Source organism: Triticum urartu, chromosome 2 (assembly GCF_003073215.2).
Source record: "Triticum urartu cultivar G1812 chromosome 2, Tu2.1, whole genome shotgun sequence".
NCBI classification, from domain to species: domain Eukaryota; kingdom Viridiplantae; phylum Streptophyta; class Magnoliopsida; order Poales; family Poaceae; genus Triticum; species Triticum urartu.
Window position 1 is genome coordinate 341,099,926 of NC_053023.1, and position 21,652 is coordinate 341,121,577.

Here is a 21,652-nt window from a genome sequence, read left to right on the forward strand (position 1 = left end):
CCTAATACCAAACAGACCTTGCAGCCAAACCTAACATCTAAGACCTAAGGTCCCATCCAGGACGCTTGCCGGGCATGGGGCACCCACCGGTCCGGCGCACTCCTCAACCAGGACGCCTACCGGGTATGAGCCCGCCGCCGCCACCTGCCACCAATCCATCTTCAGAGCTGTACTGCTGCATCTACCTTGCACGGTCTAGCTGCCGTCGACGCCACCACGACGTCAGACCGCGACACCCTCCTGCGTGAGTCCATCTCTGCGCATCGGACGCCGAGTCACCACAGCGCCATACGCCGCCGAGGTCCGCGGCCATCAATAAGTGAGATGACGCACTACTCCACCAAAGAATCCGTCCACTGGTCCCTCGAACCCGTGTACACCTCCAAGAATGACGCCTCCAAGAGGGAAACGACACAAGAGCACCGCCATCATCTGATCTAGAGATCTAGGGTTTCTCTCGGAGGTAGCAGATGGCGGCCTTAACTTCTCCTCGGCGTTGCTTTCAAGAAAGGAACGCCGTGCGCCGCCACCGCCGGCTTTGAAGCCAAAAGAAGGTCTTCACCCGGATCCGTTCGAAGGTCCTCCATCAAGCATCTTGTGCACGGGCCGCAGCCATCTCTGACGGGGAGTGGACGAAAAATCCAGACCATCGCCGCCTGGCCGGCCACGACACCACCATGATGCCAAGGCCGGCGTCGCCAGGCCCACCACGCCCTCCTGTAGCCGACCTCCAGATCTGTTGGCCCGGCGAAACCCATCTGAGCACGACAAGGGCCGCGATCTGGGCCGCCGCCACAGGTGCTCCTCAACCACGGAGAGGGCGCCTGCGCAGTCGCCGTCGACGCACTCGCCGCCGATCACCTGCCATGCCTTGCCGCCAGTGAACCGCCGACCCATGAGCTGCCGCCACCGCGAGGAGGACACCACCACCGCGCGAGGGGGAAAGGCCCTGCCGCCGCCGTCACTGGCCAGGCTGCGCCGACGTGGTCTCAGACGGCGAGAGGAGGGAGGAGAGGAACGCGGACGCCTAGGGCTGGTGGCGAGGAATCGCCCCCCGTGTCGCCTAGGGTTGGCGACACGGGGGTGGGGTGGGGTCTCGTGTTGTGTAATCCAATATTATATCCAACTATAGCATTCTACTCAGCAGTACCTACAACCTGACGCAGCTGATCTATCAAACGTATACACAGGTGCAGCTAATCTAACTCAGAGTCTAAAAGGTAAACTAACCCTGCATCCACTTTATAGAAAAGAAAATGCATCATGCATGTATTGACCATAGCAAATCAGGTCAAGATTAAATTTAGGTAAGGGGCTTGCTTCGGTAGCCCCCCTGTTGGAAATATGCCCTAGAGGCAATAATAAATTGGTTATTATTATATTTCCTTGTTCATGATAATCGTTTATTATCCATGCTATAATTGTATTGATAGGAAACTCAGATACATGTGTGGATACATAGACAACACCATGTCCCTAGTGAGCCTCTAGTTGACTAGTTCGTTGATCAATAGATGGTTACAGTTTCCTGACCATGGACATTATATGTCGTTGATAACGGGATCACATCATTAGGACATTGATGTGATGGACAAGACCCAATCCTAAGCCTAGCACAAGATCGGATAGTTCGTCTGCTAAAGCTTTTCTAATGTCAAGTATCATTTCCTTAGACCATGAGATCGTGCAACTTCCGGATACCGTAGGAATGCTTTGGGTGTACCAAACGTCACAACATCACTGGGTGGCTATAAAGGTGCACTACAGGTATCTCCGAAAGTGTCTGTTGGGTTGGCACGAATCGAGACTGGGATTTGTCACTCCGTGTAATGGAGAGGTATCTCTGGGCCCACTCGATAGGACATCATCATAATGTGCAAAATGTGACCAAGGAGTTGATCACGGGATGATGTGTTACGGAACGAGTAAAGAGACTTGCCGGTAACGAGATTGAACAAGGTATCGGGATACCGACGATCGAATCTCGGGCAAGTATCATACCAGTAGACAAAGGGAATTGTGTACGGGATTGATTGAATCCTTGACATCGTGGTTCATCCGATGAGATCATCGTGGAACATGTGGGAGCCAACATGGGTATCCAGATCCTGCTGTTGGTTATTGACCAGAGAGATGTCTCGGTCATGTCTGCATGATTCCCGAACCCGTAGGGTCTACACACTTAAGGTTCGATGACGCTAGGGTTATAGGGAAAGTATGTATGCGGTTATTGAATGTTGTTCAGAGTCCCGGATGAGATCCCGGACGTCACGAGGAGTTCTGGAATGGTCCGGAGGTAAAGATTAATATATAGGAAGTGTGGATTTGGCCACCGGAAGTGTTCCGGGCATCACCAGTAATGTACTGGGACCACCGGAAGGGTTCCGGGGGTCCACCGGGAGGTGCCACCAGCCCCGGAGGCTTTCGTGGGCCAAGAGTGGGAAGGGACCAGCCCCTAGGTGGGCTGGGGCACCTCCCACCAAGGCCCAAGGCGCCCTCAAGAGGAGGGGGCAAACCCTAGGGGCAGATGGGCCCTAAGGCCCACCCTAGGTGCGCCCCCTCTCTCTCCCCCTTGGCCGCCACCCAGATGGGATCTGGGGGCTGCCGCCACCCCTAGGGAGGGAACCCTAGGTGGGGGCGCAACCCCTCCCCTCCCCCTATATATAGTGGAGGTTTTGGGAGTGTCGAACACGCGAGTCTCTCTCTCCCAAGGCGCAGCCCTACCTCTCTCCCTCCTCGTCTCTCGTAGTGCTTGGTGAAGCCCTGCAGGAGTACCGTGCTCCTCCACCACCACCACGCCGTCGCGCTGCTGCTGGACGGAGTCTTCCCCAACCTCTCTCTCTCTCCTTGCTGGATCAAGGCATGGGAGACATCACCGGGCTGCACGTGTGTTGAACGCGGAGGCGCCATTGTTCGGCGCTTAGATCGGAATTGACCGCGATCTGAATCGCCACGAGTACGACTACCTCATCCGCGTTCTTGCAACGCTTCCGCTTAGCGATCTACAGGGGTATGTAGATGCACTCCCTTTCCCCTCGTTGCTAGATTACTCCATAGATTGATCTTGGTGATGCGTAGAAAATTTTAAATTTCTGCTACAATCCCCAATAGTGGCATCATGAGCTAGGTCTATGCGTAGTTTCTATGCACGAGTAGAACACAAGTTGTTGTGGGCGTCGATTTTGTCAATTTACTTGCATTACTAGTCTTATCTTGATTCAGCGGCATCGTGGGATGAAGCGGCCCGGACCGACCTTACACGTACTCTTACGTGAGACAGGTTCCACCGACTGACATGCACTAGTTGCAAAAGGTGGCTAGCGGGTGTCTGTCTCTCCCACTTTAGTCGGATCGGATTCGATGAAAAGGGTCCTTATGAAGGGTAAATAGAAATTGGCATATCACGCTGTGGCTTTGGCGTAGGTAAGAAACGTTCTTGCTAAGAAACCTATAGCAGCCACGTAAAATTTGCAACAACAATTAGAGGACGTCTAACTTGTTTTTGCAGCATATGCCGTGTGATGTGATATGGCCAAAAGGATGTGATGAATGATATATGTGATGTATGAGATTGATCATGTTCTTGTAATAGGAATCACGACTTGCATGTCGATGAGTATGACAACCGGCAGGAGCCATAGGAGTTGTCTTAATTTATTTATGACCTGCTTGTCAACATAAACGTCATGTAATTACTTTACTTTATTGCTAACCGTTAGCCGTAGTAGTAGAAGTAATAGTTGGCGAGACAACTTCACGAAGACACGATGATGGAGATCATGGTGTCATGCCGGTGACGATGATGATCATGGCGCCCCAAAGATGGAGATCAAAAGGAGCAAAAAATGATATTGGCCATATCATGTCAGTATTTGATTGCATGTGATGTTTATCATGTTTTACATCTTATTTGCTTAGAACGATGGTAGCTTAAATAAGATGATCCCTCGCAATATTTTCAAGAAAGTGTTCCCCCTAACTGTGCACCGTTGCGAAGGTTCGTTGTTTTGAAGCACCACGTGATGATCGGGTGTGATAGATTCTAACGTTCGAATACAACGGGTGTAAGCCAGATTTACACACGCAATACACTTAGGTTGACTTGACGAGCCTAGCATGTACAGACATGGCCTCGGAACACGGAAGACCGAAAGGTCGAACATGAGTCATATAGAAGATACGATCAATATGAGGATGTTCACCGATGATGACTAGTCCGTCTCACGTGATGATCGGACACGGCCTAGTTGACTCGGATCATGTATCACTTAGATGACTAGAGGGATGTCTATCTGAGTGGGAGTTCATTATATAATTTGATTAGATGAACTTATTTATCATGAACAATAGTCTAAGTTGTCTTTGCAAAAAGGGTTGTAGATAGCTCGCATTGTAGCTCCCTGTTTCAATACATTCCTAGAGAAAGATTAAGTTGAAAGATATTGTAAGCAATAATGCGGACTAGGTCCGTTGCCTGAGGAGTGTCCTCACTGCTACACAGAAGGCTTATGTCTTCGATGCACCGCTCGGTGTGCCAACCCCTCCAGCGTCGTCTATGGATGTTATGAACATCTGACAGATACGTCCTGATGACTACTTGATAGTTTAGTACACCATACTTTACGGCTTAGAATCGGGATTCCAATGGCGTTTTGAACGCCATAGAACATATGAGATGTTCCAAGAGATGAAATTGGGATTTCAGGCTCATGCCCGTGTTGAGAGGTATGAGACCTCTGACAAGTTCTTTGCCTACAAGATGGAGGAGAATAGCTCAGCTAGTGAGCATGTGCTCAGAATGTCTGGGTGCTACAATCACTTGAATCAAGTGGGAGTTAAACTTCCAGATAAGATAGTGATTGATAGAGTTCTCTAGTCACTATCACTAAGCTACTAGATCTTCGTGATGAACTATGACATGCAAGGGATGGAGATGATCCCGGAGCTGCTCGCGGTGCTTAAGACCGCAAAAAGGTAGAAATCAAGAAGGAGCATCAAGTGTTGATGGTTTAACGAGACCACTGGTTTCAAGAAGGGCAAGGGCTAGAAGGGAAACTTCATGAATGGCAAACCAGTTGCCGCTCCAGTGAAGGAACCCAAGGTTGAACCCAAACCCGAGTCTAAGTGCTTCTATTGTAAGGGGAACGGTCACTGGTAGCGGAACTACCCCAAATGCATGGTAGATAAGAAGGCTGGCAACTTCAACAAAGTATATACGTGTTATTAATGTGTACCTTACCAGTACTCCTGGTAGCACCTGGGTATTGGATACCGGTTCAGTTGCTATTATTGGTGACTTGAAGCAAAAGCTACAGACTAAATGGAGAGTGGCTAAGGGCGAGGGGACGATGTGTGTTGGAAGTGTTTCCAAAGTTGATGAGATCACCATCGCACGCTCCATCTGCCTTCGGGATTAGTATTGAACCTAGATAAATGTTATCAGGTGTCTACGTTGAGCATGAATATGATTAGATCATGTTCATTGCAATACGGTTGTTCATTTAAGTTAGAGAATAATGGTTATTCTGTTTACATGAATAATACCTTTCAAGGTCATGCACCCTATGTGAATGGTTCATTGAATCTCGGTCGTGGTAATACACATGTTCACGCCAAAAGATGTAGAGTTAATAATGATAGTACTACTTCCTTGTGGCACTGCCGCTTAGGTCATATTGGCGTAAGATGCATGAAGAAACTCCATGTCGATGGATGTTTGGAGTCACTTGATTTTGAATCGCTTGACACATGCGAGCCATGCCTCATGGGCAGGATGACTAAGATCCCGTTTTCAGGTACAATGAAACGGGCAAGTGACTTGTTGGAAATCATACATGCTGATGTGTGTGATCCAATAAGAATTGAGGCGTGCAGTGGACATCGCTATTTTCTCATCTTCACTGACGATTTGAGTAGATATGGGTATATTTACTTAATGAAGCACAAGTCTGAAACGTTTGAAAAGTTCAAGCAATTTCAGAGTGAAGTTAAGAACCATCATAACAAGAAGATCAAATTCCTACGATCTGATCGATGGAGAATTTCTGAGTTATGAGTTTGGCAATCACTTAACACATTGTGAAATTGTTTCACAGTTGACACCACCTGGAACACCACAGCGTAATGGCGTGTCCGGACGGCGTAATCGAACCTTATGAGATATGGTGCGATCTATGATGTCTCTTACCGATCTACCGCTATCATTTTGAGGTTATGCGTTAGAGACAACTGCATTCACTTTAGATAGGGCACCATCTAAGTCCGTTGAGACGACGTCGTATGAACATTGGTTTGGCAAGAAACCAAAATTGTCGTTTCTTAATATTTGGTGCTGCGATGCTTAAGGCTTAAGCCGGAAAAGCTCGAACCCAAAGCAGACAAATACATCTTCATAGGATACCCAAAGGTAATAGTTGGGTATATCTTCTATCTCAGATCAGAGGGCAAAGTGCTTGTCGCTAAGAACGGGTCCTTTCTCGAGAAGGAGTTTCTCTCGAAATAATTGAGTGGGAGGAAGATAGAACTTGATGAGGTTGTTGAACCTCTACTTCAACCAGAAAGTGGTGTAACACGGAAAGATGTTTCTGTGGCGCCTACGTCGGTTGAAGAGGAAGTTAATGATAGTGATCATGAAGCTTCGGATCAAGTTGCTATCGAACCTCGTAGGTCGACAAGGATATGTACTACTCCTGAGTGGTACGGTGATCCTGTCTTAGATATCATGTTGGAAAACAATGAACTTACGAGCTATGGAGAAGCGATGGTGGGCCCATATTCTGACACATGGTTAGAAGCCATGAAATCCGAGATAGGATCCATGTATCAGAACAAAGCATGGACTTTGGTGGACTTGCCCGTTGATCGGCAAGCCATTGAGATAAATGGATCTTTAAGAAGAAGACGGACGTGGACGGTAATGTTACCGTCTATGAAGCTCGACTTGTGGCAAATAGTTTTTCACAAGTTCAAGGAGTTGACTACAATGAGATTTTCTCACCCGTAGCGACGTTTAAGTCTGTCGGAATCATGTTAGCATTAGCTGTATTTTTCAATTATGAAATCTGACAGATGGATGTCAAAACAAGTTTTCTTACCAGTTTTCGTAAGAAAAAGTTGTATGTGATACAATAAAAGGTTTTGTCGATCCTAAGGATGCTAAAAGGTATGCTGGCTCTAGCGATCCTTCTATGGACTAGAGAAAGCATCTCGGAGTCGGAATATATGATTTGATGGAGTGATCAAAGCTTTTAGGTTTATACAATGTTTTCTAGAAACTTATATTTACAAGAAAGTGAGTGGGAGCACTGCAACATTTCTGATAAGTATATGTGGATGACATATTGTTGATCTGAAATAATGTAGAATTTCTGGAAAGCATAAACGGTTGTTTGAAGAGTGATTTTCAAAGGAAGACCTGGATAAATCTGCTTACATATTGGGCATCAAGATCTATAGAGATAGATCAAAACGCCTGATGATACTTTCAAAGAACGCACACCTTGACATGATTTTGAAGGAGTTCAAAATAGATCAGTCAAAGAAGGGATTCTTACCTGAGTTGTAAGGTGTGAAGTTGAGTAAGACTCAAAGCTTGACCACGGCAGAATAAAGAGGAAGGACGAAGGTCGTCCCCTATGCTTTTGTCATAGGCTCTATACGGTATGCCATGCTGAGTACCGCACCTGATTTGTGCCTTGCCACATGTCTGGCAAGAGGGTACAAAGGTGATCCAGGAGTGGATCACTGGACAGTGGTTAAAATTATCCTTAGAGGAATAAGGAAATATTTCTTGGTTATGGAGGTGATAAAGAGTTCGACGTTAAGAGTTACGTCGATGCAAGCTTTAACACCTATCCGGATGACTATGAGTAGAAAAACCGGATATGTATAATGGAGCAACCATTTGGAATAGCTCCAAGTGGAACGTGGTAGCAACATCTACGATATGACATAAAGTTTTGCGAAGTACATGCGGATCTGATTGTTGCAGACCCGTTGACTATAACGTCTCTCACAAGCATAACATGATCAAACCCAGAACTCATTGAGTGTTAATCACATAATGATGTGAACTGGATTATTGACTCTAGTAAACTCTTGGGTGTTAGTCACATGGCGATGTGACCTATGAGTGTTAATCACATAGTGATGTGAACTAGATTATTGACTCTAGTGCAAGTGGGAGACTGTTGGAAATATGCCCTAGAGGCAATAATAAATTGGTTATTATTATATTTCCTTGTTCATGATAATCGTTTATTATCCATGCTATAATTGTATTGATAGGAAACTCAGATACATGTGTGGATACAAAGACAACACCATGTCCCTAGTGGGCCTCTAGTTGACTAGTTCGTTGATCAATAGATGGTTATGGTTTCCTGACCATGGACATTAGATGTCGTTGATAACGGGATCACATCATTAGGAGAATGATGTGATGGACAAGACCCAATCCTAAGCCTAGCACAAGATCGTATAGTTCGTCTGCTAAAGCTTTTTTAATGTCAAGTATCATTTCCTTAGACCATGAGATTGTGCAACTCTCGGATACCGTAGGAATGCTTTGGGTGTACCAAACGTCGCAACGTAACTGGGTGGCTATAAAGGTGCACTACAGGTATCTCCGAAAGTGTCTGTTGTGTTGGCACGAATCGAGACTGGGATTTGTCACTCCGTGTAATGGAGAGGTATCTCTGGGCCCACTCGATAGGACATCATCATAATGTGCACAATGTGACCAAGGAGTTGATCATGGGATGATGTGTTACGGAACGAGTAAAGAGACTTGCCGGTAACGAGATTGAACAAGGTATCGGGATACCGACGATCGAATCTCGGGCAAGTATCATACAGTAGACAAAGGGAATTGTGTACGGGATTGATTGAATCCTTGACATCGTGGTTCATCCGATGAGATCATCGTGGAACATGTGGGAGCCAACATGGGTATCCAGATCCTGCTGTTGGTTATTGACCAGAGAGATGTCTCGGTCATGTCTGCATGATTCCCGAACCCGTAGGGTCTACACACTTAAGGTTCGATGACGCTAGGGTTATAGGGAAAGTATGTATGCGGTTAATGAATGTTGTTCAGAGTCCCGGATGAGATCCCGGACATCACGAGGAGTTCCGGAATGGTCCGGAGGTAAAGATTAATATATAGGAAGTGTGGATTTGGCCACCACAAGTGTTCCGGGCATCACCGGTAATGTACCGGGACCACCAGAAGGGTTCCGGGGGTCCACCGGGAGGTGCCACCAGCCCCAGAGGCTTTCGTGGGCCAAGAGTGGGAAGGGACCAGCCCCTAGGTGGGCTGGGGCGCCTCCCACCAAGGCCCAAGGCGCCCTTAAGAGGAGAGGGGGCAAACCCTAGGGGCAGATGGGCCCTAAGGCCCACCTTAGGTGCGCCCCCCTCTCTCTTCCCCTTGGCCGCCACCCAGATGGGATCTGGGGGCTGCCGCCACCCCTAGGAAGGGAACCCTAGGTGGGGGTGCAGCCCCTCCCCTCCCCTATATATAGTGGAGGTTTTGGGACTGCCGAACACGCGAGTCTCTCTCTCCCAAGGCGCAACCCTACCTCTCTCCCTCCTCGTCTCTCGTAGTGCTTGGCGAAGCCCTGCAGGAGTACCGCGCTCCCCCACCACCACCACACCGTCGTGCTATTGCTGGATGGAGCCTTCCCCAACCTCTCCCTCTCTCCTTGCTGGATCAAGGCATGGGAGACGTCACCGGGCTGCACGTGTGTTGAACGCGGAGGCGCCGTTGTTCGGCGCTTAGATCGGAATCGACCGCGATCTGAATCGCCACGAGTATGACTACCTCATCCGCATTCTTGCAACGCTTCCGCTTAGCGATCTATGAGGGTATGTAGATGCACTCCCTTTCCCCTCGTTGCTAGATTACTCCATAGATTGATCTTGGTGATGCGTAGAAAATTTTAAATTTCTGCTATGATCCCCAACACCCCCCAACAAAACGTAGAAGGGTAGAATGGTCATACGGAAGAAACGTATGCCCACCTCGTATTGTACAGTTGTGCCGGGCATACGTATACCGCGCGCATGGCCAAAAAAACGCCACGATCTACTCACACGCCCAATCTTCTCGCCCGCCCCATCTGGTCGCCCGATCACGGTAGTTCCAACATCACCGCCGCCGCGGAGCGCCGCCGTACAAACCCCGCCCGACGCCGCCCTCACCGTCCCAACTTCGTCAGTCGCCGCCTCGCACCGTCATCATCCGTGGCCGCCTCTCACCGTCCATCCCAACGTCGTCCGTCGCCGCCTCTCAACGTCCGTCCCAACGTCGTCCGTCGCTGCCTGTCACCGTCGTCGTCCATCGCCCCTTTCACCGTCGTCCTTTGTCGCCGCCCTCGCCATCCCAACGTCGTCCGGGGCCGCCTCTCACAGTTGACGTCCGATGCCGCATCCGCACCACGGTCGCCCCCCGCCACGGATCCTGCCAAGCATCCGGCTTGTTGATCGTCGTGCACGTCACCGCCTGAAGGCCGTCGTCGAACGCTGGCGACGTCTACACCGTGGGCCAAGGTTTGTCATCTAAACCTAGAGGGCATGGGGCACGCATGATGGATAGAAGTGAGGGATAGTTCGTGCATGTACTGATTTAGGGTTTAGGGTTCATCAAACCCTCCTGCCGTAGCGCCGCCTCTACGGATTACCGCATGATTTAGAGAACTATCATTGCTTTCGGCATGATGCAGTGTACTGAACCTAACACACGATGTTTTGTAGTTCTGTGAGTTATGCGTGTTGACATGGACGAAGAATCCGCATTCGGCAGGGACGGGAATAATATTGATAAGGTGACTAAGACCGACAACGATAATTCGAACGAAGATGATGACAACAGCGACAACGATTCCGTCTCGTCATATGATATATTACCTCAGGAGGATTTTGATAATAATGAACATGGCGCAAATAGCAAAAACGTAAGTGGCGTATATTTTGATTTTATTTTTGAATCTGCAAAGTATGGCATGGCTAACTATATATCTTTGTGTACAAATTTACAGGAAGATGTGGATGTTGACAATGTGCAACATAGTTGGCAGGAATCATTTGCAGATAACTTGAGCCAGGTTAGTTGATAGATGTTGTACATCGATGAATAGTATGATTTAAATGATAGTAATTGACATATATATTTTCAAATGAATGTTGTAGGAGGAGTCAGATGGTCCAAGCATTGATCACGATGAGGGAGAGATCGATATTGAGGAGGCTCAAAGGCAGCAGAAGATGCTTGAGACACATTGGAAGGTCATGGCTATGACCTTTCGGTCGCAAGGAGATGCATACATATTCTACAACAATCACGCCAGAGAGTACGGGTTTAGCATCAGGAAACAGAAGGTGAAACGAGGTGCTTCAGGAATGATACGGTACTGGTGGTTTCTTTGCTCCAGGGCAGGGAGAAGGCAGAGCAAGTTCATAACCATGGAGGGCCGCAAGCGCAGGCTTAGACCAGAGACTCGTTGCGACTGCAGTGCACATATGGTGGTGAAGCTGGACAGAGAACGTGGCGTTTGGTTCGTCGCATCATTCGTGGATGATCACAACCACGCGATGGCTCGACCCGACGAGGTTTGTTTTTTGTGGTCACACAGATGGATTGGAGATGGCCAGAGGGCCGAGATATTGGCGATGGAAGCGGCCGGGATAAGAAAGCATTATAATGGACAACTTCATCAGCAGATACAGCTCGTACAATAAGTGCGGGCTTATCAGGAGGGACATTTACAATCTTTGCTGCAGAGAAAAAATGAAGCTCATTGCAAAGGGTGATGCCGAGATGGCAGTTGACATTATGAGGAGCAGGAAGGAGAAGGACCCTGAGTTTTTTTTGAGTATGTGCTTGACAAGGAAGGGCGACTGAAGAGTATGTTCTGGTGCGATGCACAGTCACGGAGGGACTATCAGGACTACAGAGATGTGGTCGTGTTTGATAGAACATATAAGATGAACAGATACGGTATGCCGTTCGTCCCCTTTGTCGGAGTTAACAACCACCGTTGCACCACAGTGTTTGGTTGTGCCATCATTGCTGACGAGACGGAAGGGACATACGTGTGGCTGCTGTAGACATTTATGAAGGCAAACTGTCGGGTGAAGCCAAAGTCAATAGTCACAGACGGTGACGCTGCAATGATCCGAGCTATTTGGACTGAGATGTTTTCCATCGTCTTTGCTCCTGGCATATCGAGAAAAATATGCAGAGGCACCTGCATTACAAGTCACTGGATGCGTTCAGATCGCTCTTGTAGTATGCCACCTCTCAAGCAAACTTTGAGAAGAGATGGAAAGCTTTCTATGGTAAGTGGAAGACGGATAGAACTAAAGAGTGGCTTTACAGGATGTACAGGAAGAGGAGATTGTGGGCAGCTTCATATCTTTCCGATGGTTTTTTCCTTGGTATGCGAAGTAACCAGAGGAGTGAGAGCCTCAACTCCTGCCTTCACCTTCACCTGGACTACGGTATGACAATTGTTGATTTGGTGGTGCATTATGAGAATTGTATAGTTCACCTGCGTGAGAACGAGGCGTACGATGACTGTGAGGCATTCTAGAAGGAACCACCGCCGGTTACTGAATATAAGGCCCTTGAGGAGCATGCCACCAAAGTTTTCACACCTGCTAATTTCTACATCCTGCAAGATGATTTGCATAAGATGGGTCAGTTGGAGATATTTGATACGCTCGTGGGAATTGGGTGTCAGATATTCATGGTGACATGGAAGGATAACCACAAGTTCATGTACAATGTTGTTTATGAACCAGGTAACTCAGAAGAAACTATTACATGCAGTTGTCTTAGGATGGTTCGGAAAGGGCTGCCATGCAAACACATTCTCTTTGTTCTCCATCATCTGTACTTAACTGAAATACCAAAGTGTTGTGTCCTGCATCGGTTGTCCAAACATGCGAGAGATGGGTTGCCTGTGCAGCGGAAGAGTGATATGTTTGGATGGGGTTGGTCAGGGCCATTGGAGAGAGAACGGTATAGTGCAATAACCATTAAAACCGCAGAAGCTGCTCATGTTGTAGCAAATGATCCCTTCTTGTACGACGAGTTGATGAAGTGTCTGGACAACATAATAGCGCAGAAAAAGATTTCAGAGGAGGAACTTATAGGAAGTAGAAGGTATGCTATGCTGAAGAAGGAGGCAAGTCAGGCGCAACAAGTTGAGCCTGGTATTGGTGATCCTCAGAAAGTTTCTATGAAGGGTGCACCTAAGAAGGGGCGATCGAAGGGGGGCCCCGACGTTACAAAGAATGGTAGGCCAAAAGATTTTACAGAGAAGAAAAGTGGTCCTTTGTGCAGTCTGTGTGGTCTCCCAGGTCATAACAAGGCTACATGCAGTAAGAACGAGAAGTGAGTTGCAACCTTCTTATTTTTGTTATGTTGCTACTTTGATTTTACCAACTATATTTGCTCACCCATTTCTTATGTTTTGTTCAGGAACTGGGTGTAGAGACGCAGCTTGGTTTGTAGGAAGAATAAAAGTGATCACACGAGTCATGTCTGAATAACCTATGCTATTTTATTCACACATGTGTGCCAGAAAACTTGATTTGTACTGCTATTTTTATTCGCACATGTGTGCTAGAAAACTTGATTTGTAATGTTACGTGATGATTTGTACTGTTTCTATATGCAGTTTCGAAATTCTGTTTATTTTTTATGATGATTTGTACACCTGATTTGTATTCCTTGTACTGTGATACAATGCGGCCGGATGCTGCTATTTTGTACCGTGATTCGCTTTGTATTGTTTTGAAATGCGGACGGCCGCTGCTTCTGTCCAAAGTAGCAAGTTCAGAAAAAATTGCCCAAATACCTCTGTCGGGCCCATAGTAGTAGGCAGAACCTGCCCAAATCTAGCCCGAAGGCGACTCGGGCGGCCGATTCAGCCCACTAATGGGCCCAGACACGGGGTCCAACGGGGCTGCGGGTACTAAGTAGAGAGGAGCTCGGTGGAGGGGGCGAAGGCAGGTATTTAAGCCGGTCCTCGCCCGCCCCCGCTTCCGAGGTGGGACTAAACACTGAGTTCAGCGACGCACGGGGGAGGGGAGTGGGCGTGGGCCGGGGGAGGGGGTGAGTGGCGGCGTGCCTTCATTGGGACGAACTGGGCCGGCCTGAGACAACGCAAATTAGGCCTCCTGAGCCTTACGGCGACCATGTGTAGCATGGGGCGCAATGGGGGCACCATCTTTAGTACCACCTCGGAAGTCGGGGGGCGCGAGGAGCGGCTTAAATAACTGCCTCCGCCCCCTCCACCGAGCTCCTCTCTTATCACCGCCCGTAGCCCCGTTGGACCCCGTTGTCGGGCCCATTAGTGGGCTCTATCTGCCGCCCGAGTCGCCCCCTTTGGGCTTGATTTGGGTATGATCTGTTCGCTACTATGGGCCCGGCTGCGATGGTTGGGAATTTTTTTCTAAGCTTTTTTTTGACAAAAAGTAGCCAGCGTCCGCATTACATCACACTACAAAATACAAAACAATATAAAAAGCAACGCCGGGCCGGCCACGGCGGCGTAATCATCACACTATATAACAAGTTGAAAAATCATCACCCACAATGATGCAAATAAGAGTGTCACTGACAATGATGCAAATAAGAGTGACATTGAAAAATACATATTGTAGCAAATACCGACCACGGCACATTTATTTAGTTGCAGAACATGCTAAACCATGCCGCATTACAATATAGAGATGTCTTAATATGAAAATTGTATCAAGTACCGACAATGACACGTTTATTTAGTGGAGATAATAGCCAACACCCCATCCTCTGACTCATTTCTTCTCCATGATCTTGAGGATCTTCTCTTTCACTACTTCCTTCGTGTTGCACTCTGAAAAAAGTATTTCAGCTAGAATGCGTTCCCTTGAAGCATTGACCTCATCTTGATCAAACTCAAATGTCCAATCATCTCCGTTCCAGTTTTGAACGCATTTCACTACGAAAAGACCACAAGAGACTCTGCAAGAAACCACAAGTCAATTATTGATGGATCAGACAAGTACGTACTAATTCAACATTTGCAACATACCCGTCTGTTTGTGATGGCATATCGTACTCCCTTATTGGCCAGGAAGATACGTCAGGATGTTCCGTTCCAATAAGAGCATTCACCTCCTTTGTATCATTAGCTATTTCTGCCCTCTAAAATAAAAATGACAAATCCATATGAAGTACGTTTCGAATAACTATATATTGTTTTATGTAACGTTGTAAGCTTACTAGCTTAGCAATCTTTGCAAGAACTCTTTTGCTGCATTTACCAGTAGAGTTTAAAACTTGAAACTCTTTTTTCTTATTGTGCATAAGAACTATTATCCAATGATTTTCTTCCACATGAAAAGGAAAGTATGCCTACAACAAAGTTTATTCATGTTGGTGTACACACAGATAGTTATTACTACGAATGATCATACTAAACTGAAGTACCTTATCTTTGATGAAATACTCTTCAGTAACTCTAGACACCATTTTAGTTTGGTTTGTGAAATGATCCATAAAATGCCTCTTAGAGTTGTTAACCTTTCCATCAACACAAAGAATAAGCCAGTGGGACACCCAAGATGATAATATGTGACGGTCAGCACGACCATTATGGGTCTGCATATGGTTGCAATAACTATTGATGACCTACAAAATAACATAACAACAATATGCCTATTAGATAATTTATGTAAATGACATGTACAACTTAATAAATTATTGCTAATACTTACACCGCCATGCAACCAATTTTTTGAAATGATGGCTTGAAGCATATCAGGTGTACATGTTTCCCCACCAATTCCCGTCATGTGCATGACAGTTTTGCTGCAAAGCTTCTCCGAGTCTGCCAGTGTCCGGATATAAACCTTCGCGGCCTCTATGTGATCCTCATTAATGTAATCAGTATTAATCATAGCAGCTCTTATACCAAATAGACCTAAATAGTAAGAAACAATGAGTTAATAAAGTGTGCATGCAAGGACAGAAGTATGTTGCAAGAATAAATTACCTAGCACTTACTTTTCTTTGCACGTTTACGTCCACCATTCTGCTGGTAAGGTGAAAGACAGTATTTTGACTGTTTCCTCTTGCGATTCCCATCATTCTCCTTCCCATCATTTTCCTTCCCATCATTCTCCTGAGTGCCATTTTCGTTCGCATTTTTAATACGGGTGTTCAGACTATCCATACTAATCTCCTCAGATTTATCGGCGCTAGACCCGTCTGACACTTCATTCATATTCTTCGGGGTTGAAGTAATAGCTGGAAAGTCATTCGTGTCTACCGTCGCAAGAGATGGGTTGGGTGAATTACCATTGTCCTCAATAACGAAGGGGTCGCCTTCATCTCCTGTACCAGGTGTGTTGTGATGCACACCTTTCTCACGCGCCAATTTGTTCCCGTTCCCAGTGGTGAAGGATGCGTCCACCCTGTTGTCCATATCTTCTTTTGCAGGAGTTGATTTTACATCTGTCCAATATTTTGATGATTTGTATTTTGATGGACCATACTTCCCCACCCAGTCTTCACTATGCTCCACAAACTCAATATCATCATCAGACCCCTTGTTTGGCTTGAAGACAAGACCTTTCTTCTCCAGCTTCTCCACTACTATCTACAATGACACATCAAAAGCATTAACTACATGCATAAATTATGAATAATCCCATGTAAACTGAAGTACACATCACTCATATTACCTCAGCACATTTTTCAGGGAGAAGTCTAATTTCTTTTTGCATATCTTTGATGCATTTCATCACTTGATCTAATGTAGTATCCCTTCTCGATGAAGCCTCATCTCTATTATCTTTCTTTTTTTGGGCACGATCTTCTTGCTCTAATTCTTCCTCCGCCTTTCTTCCTTGTTGAGCAATTAATGTCTGCCTGTACTTCTCACTTATCACGTCATCAATCTGTGACAGGTTAAATCAATTTAAATTTCTCAACATATAAATAGTAACATAAGTGCATGCAGTACGAACCAATTAAACTTACCATCCCATTACCACAGTCGTATGACGTGTCGTACGTGCCACGCTTCTTAGCCTCATCTTCTGACCAATTAAGCATCAACGGATATTCATGAGCCAGTGGATCAAATGCGTCATCATCCAGTGGCTGCACTTTCTCCCAAAACAAGTACTGCATGAACATGAAGTATATTAGCAATTTTTTTCACAAACTATAGTTTGAAAGAAACAAATATAACATAAGATTTACCTCTAGGAGGGCAAGGTTTCCGACCGGCCAAGTAAATTTTGTATGATCTGATAAAGTCTTTGTGATTCCTTCAACGCAAACGCGTAAAGTAAACGCGTTCCAATTAGATGCTTTGATGGCCTCCACATCATGCACTAACTTGTAATAAGCATTAGGAACTTCTTTCGTGGACTGTGGTGCAAGAACCGTGCCTAGAAGAACCAGAACAATTCTACGGAGAAAATCATCATCATACGTGCCACTGGCAACGATGTTCTCAATCAGCTTGTCTATCATCATTTCCCCCGTATTGGAATCTAGAAAGCGACTAGGCACCTTCACCTTCGCCTTTAACCCCCCTTTTCCTAGCGCTTTCATGGCATCTTTGCCCTTATTCTGTAGCCCGAAAATGTCAAACACATCTTCGATGCGCAATGATATCGCACCGTTTTTTGATGGCATGATGAACCTTTTTCTGTCCAACGCATATGATTTAATAATGAACTTGAGCAAACATTTTCGCATGAGCACACTAGGAATCATCAGCATTTTTTCAAGACTAGTGCTTGCAAAACGCTTTTTCTGCCTAGAGTTTAGTTTGCTGACCAAGAGAAACCACTTCTCAACCGAACAAAAAAATCTCTCCGTACTCCACCGTCGCTAGGAATAGGAGCAAAAATAATGTTAGCTACTTTATATGGGTACATGATAAACATGATGAATGCATAGTACCTCGTGCCATGGGATCAGGGCCAGCCCTGGGGGACGATGGCGCGGTGGCGTTGGTGGCAGATGGCGTCGGTCGCAAACTGTAAATAAAATTGCAAGAGGTCGTAAATAATACTTTTAGGTGTTTCGACTAGAACATGAAGGTGGTTTAAGATGCCATAGTATCTTTTATACCATGGTTTTTCTGCTTTATATACCTACAAAAACTGAATTAGGATCAGTTGTCATGCATGCATAATTATTACCAAAACTATAGCAAAACTACAGTATAGCCAAACACTTTGGTGGTTTTGACAGAACTAACAAAAACTATGGTTTCTAATAACCAAAGTATTAGTTGCGCACACATTAGAATACTCTGGTTTTAAATTACATATATAAGCTCATTCACATTACACACATGTTTCCGTACTTTGACAAGGGCAAACTGTAGATAATTCATAGACATATAATCTTGCTCAAGAATCTGTGTTCACTTACTTGGGGGCGTCGACGTTACGTGGCGACGGGGGTGACGGCGTCGGGGGCAGATCGTGTCGGGGCAGTCGGTGTCTGGGGCGTCGGCGTGAGCTGGCGTCGGTGGCAGATGGCGTCGGGGCCATCGCGGGCGTCGGGGGCGTCGGCGTGAGGTGGCGTCGGTGGCAGATGGCGTCGGGGCCGTCGCGGGCATCGGGGTGAGGTGGCGTCGGGGGCGACGTCGGCCGCAGATGGCATCGGGGGAGGCATACGCAGATGGCGTCGGGGGAGGCGTACGCAGATGGCTAGGGTTGGGCGGCGTGTACTGGCGATCGTGGAGGCGGCGTGGAATGGCGATCATGGAGGCATGGAGGCAGCGTCCACTTGGGCTTCGACCCCCGATGGATATGCATGTATACGCGGGGCCTATCCACTATTTTTTTCTACGAACCCATTCATTAATTTTTTTCTCAATCATTAGTTGCGTTGGTTTTTTAAAAGAACCATTATCAAAAATACATTGATTGATACGTACTTTTTCTGACTCCCCAAATGGCACGAGACTTTTCCCACACGTTGGCATCACCGTCGACAGCACCCACGACAATTTGCATATTTTTCTGGCACTTGATGCTTTTCCTGGGATTTTCCCGGCGAAAATGCCCAAAAACACTGGCCGGACGTGAAGCAATGTTCGTTTGGTGTCCGTTTTCATTCCAACCTTGCGTGGGCCCCTACGTAGGCCGTGCCCACATGTAAGCACACTTTGGTGCAATTGCATGCATGCGATCACGTGGACCTTGTGCAACGAGCCCGGTTTCGGTCTACCGGAGGGGGGGGGGTTCCCAACTACGATTTTTTTATCTTACTCCGCCGAATGGCACGAGACTTTTTCGACACGTTGGCATCACCTCCGACAGCACCCATGCCGATTTGCATATTTTTCCGACGCTCGATGCATTTCCTGGGATTTTCCCGGTGAAAATGTCCTAAAACACTGCCCGGACATGACACGACGTTCGTCTTGTGTCCGTTTTTGTTCCAACCTTGCGTGGGCCCGTACGTAGGCCGTGCCCACATGTAAGCACACTTTGGTGCAATTGCATGCATGCGATCACGTGGACCTTGTGCAACGAGCCTGGTTTCGGTCTACCAGAGGGGGGGGGTTCCCAACTACGATTTTTATCTTACTCAGCCAAATGGCACGAGACTTTTTCCACACGTTGGCATCACCGTCGACAGCACCCACGCCGATTTGCATATTTTTGACGCTCGATGCATTTCCTGGGATTTTTCTGGTGAAAATGCCCTAAAACACTGCCCGGACGTGACGCGACGTTCGTTTTGTGTCTGTTTTTGTTCCAACCTTGCGTGGGCCCGTACGTAGGCCGTGCCCACATGTAAGCACACTTTGGTGCAATTGCATGCATGCGATCACGTGGACCTTGTGCAACGAGCCTGGTTTCGGTCTACCAGAGGGGGGTTCCCAACTACGATTTTTATCTTACCCCGCCGAATGGCAAGAGACTTTTTCCACACGTTGGCATCACCGTCGACAGCACCCACGCCGATTTGCATATTTTTCCGACGCTCGATGCATTTCCTGGGATTTTCCCGGTGAAAATGCCCTAAAACACTGTCCGGACGTGACGCGACGTTCGTTCTGTGTCCGTTTTTGTTCCAACCTTGCGTGGGCCCGTACGTAGGCCGTGCCCGCATGTAAGCACACTTTGGTGCAATTGCATGCATGTGATCACGTGGACCTTGTGCAACGAGCCCGGTTTCCGTCTACCGGAGGGGGGTGGGGGGTTCCCAACTACGATTTTTACTTTACTTCGCCGAATGGCACGAGACTTTTTCCACACGTTGGCATCACCGTCGACACCACCCTCGACAATTTTCATATTTTTCCGGCGCTCGATACTTTTCCTAGGATTTTCCCGGTGAAAATGCCCAAACACACTGCCCGGACGTGACGCGACGTTCGTTTTGTCTCCGTTTTCGTTCATTTATAGCGTGGGGCCCTACGTTGGCCCTGCACACATGTATGCACACTTTGGTTCCATTGCATGCATGCGATCATGTAGCCCCAGTGCAACCAGCTCCGTTTCTATGTGCCGGAGGGGGGGGGGGTTCCCAACTACGTTTTTTTCACTCCGCCAAAATGGCACGTGACTTTTTCCGCACGTTGGTATCACCCTCGACAGCACCCACGCCAATTTTCATATTTTTCTGACGCACGATGCATTTCCTAGGATTTTCAAGGTGAAAAACCCCTAAAACACTGGCCGGACGTGACGCAACGTTCGTTTTGTGTCCGTTTTCGTTCCAACCTTGCGTGGGGCCCTACGTAGGCCCTACCCACATGTATGCACACTTCGGTGCAATTGCATGCATGCGATCACGTGGACCTTGTGCAACGAGCCCGGTTTCGGTCTACCGGAGGGGGGGGGGTTCCCAACTACGATTTTTATTTCACTCCGCCGAATGGCACGAGACTTTTTCAACACGTTGGCATCACCGTCGACAGCACCCACGACAATTTTCATATTTTCCCGGCGCTCGATGCTTTTCCTAGGATTTTCCCGGTGAAAATGCCCAAACACACTGCCCGGACGTGACGCGACATTCGTTTTGTCTCCGTTTTCATTCATTTATAGCATGGCGTCCTACGTTGGCCCTGCATACATGTATGCACACTTTGGTGCCATTGCATGCATGCGATCACGTAGCCCCAGTGCAACCAGCTCCGTTTCTTGTGCCGGAGGGAGGGGGGTTCCCAACTATGTTTTTTTTCACTCCGCCAAAATGGCACATGACTTTTTCCGCACGTTGGCATCACCCTCGACAGCACCCACGCCAATTTTCACATTTTTCCGACGCACGATGCATTTCCTAGGATTTTCCCGGTGAAAAACCCCTAAAACACTGGCCGGACGTGACGCAACGGTCGTTTTGTGTCTGTTTTCGTTCCAACCTTGCGTGGGGCCCTAGGTAGGCCCTGCCCACATGTGTGCACACTACGGTGCAATTGCATGCATGCGATCACGTGGACCTTGTGCAACGAGCCCGGTTTCGGTCTACCGGAGGGGGGGGGGGTTCCCAACTACAATTTTTATTTTACTCCGCCGAATGGCACGAGACTTTTTCCACACGTTGGCATCACCGTCGACACCACCCACGACGATTTTCATATTTTTCCGGCGCTCGATGCTTTTCCTAGGATTTTCC